The 476-nt window shown below is 38.4% G+C and overlaps 1 protein-coding gene across 4 annotated transcripts in view; it reads right to left on the bottom strand.

Moving 5' to 3' along the window:
* CBY1 (chibby 1, beta catenin antagonist) overlaps positions 1 to 476 on the bottom strand; it is a 13,414-nt gene that overhangs the window by 8,541 nt on the left and 4,397 nt on the right. The window lies entirely within an intron of this gene.

Raw genomic sequence — 476 nt, 5'->3', positions numbered from 1 at the left:
ATATTGTGAAAATGACTATACCACCCAAAGCAATCTACAGATTCAATGCAATCCCTATCAAATCACCAATGGCATTTTTTACAGACCTAGAACAAAAAATCTTAAAATTTGTATGGAGACACAAAAGACCCCGAATAGCCAAAGCAGTCTTGAGGGAAAAAAACGGAGCTGGAGGAATGAGACTCCCTGACTTCAGACTATACTACAAAGCTACACTAATCAACAATGTGGAACTGGCACAAAAACAGAAACATAAGTCAATGGAACAAGATAGAAAGCCCAGAGATAACCCCACACACGTATGGGGTTAATCTATGACAAAGGAGGCAAGGTTATGCAATGGAGAAAAGACAGTCTCTTCAATAAGTGGTGCTGGGAAAACTGGACAGCTACATGTCAAAGAATGAAATTAGAACACTCCCTAACACCATACACAAAAATAAACTCAAAATGGATTTGAGACCTAAATGTAAGAC

The sequence above is a fragment of the Physeter macrocephalus genome, chromosome 6 (genome assembly GCF_002837175.3).
Source record: "Physeter macrocephalus isolate SW-GA chromosome 6, ASM283717v5, whole genome shotgun sequence".
NCBI classification, from domain to species: Eukaryota; Metazoa; Chordata; class Mammalia; order Artiodactyla; family Physeteridae; genus Physeter; species Physeter macrocephalus.
The sequence above is the reverse complement of the archived record's forward strand: the minus strand, read 5'-3'. Positions and strand labels throughout refer to the sequence as shown.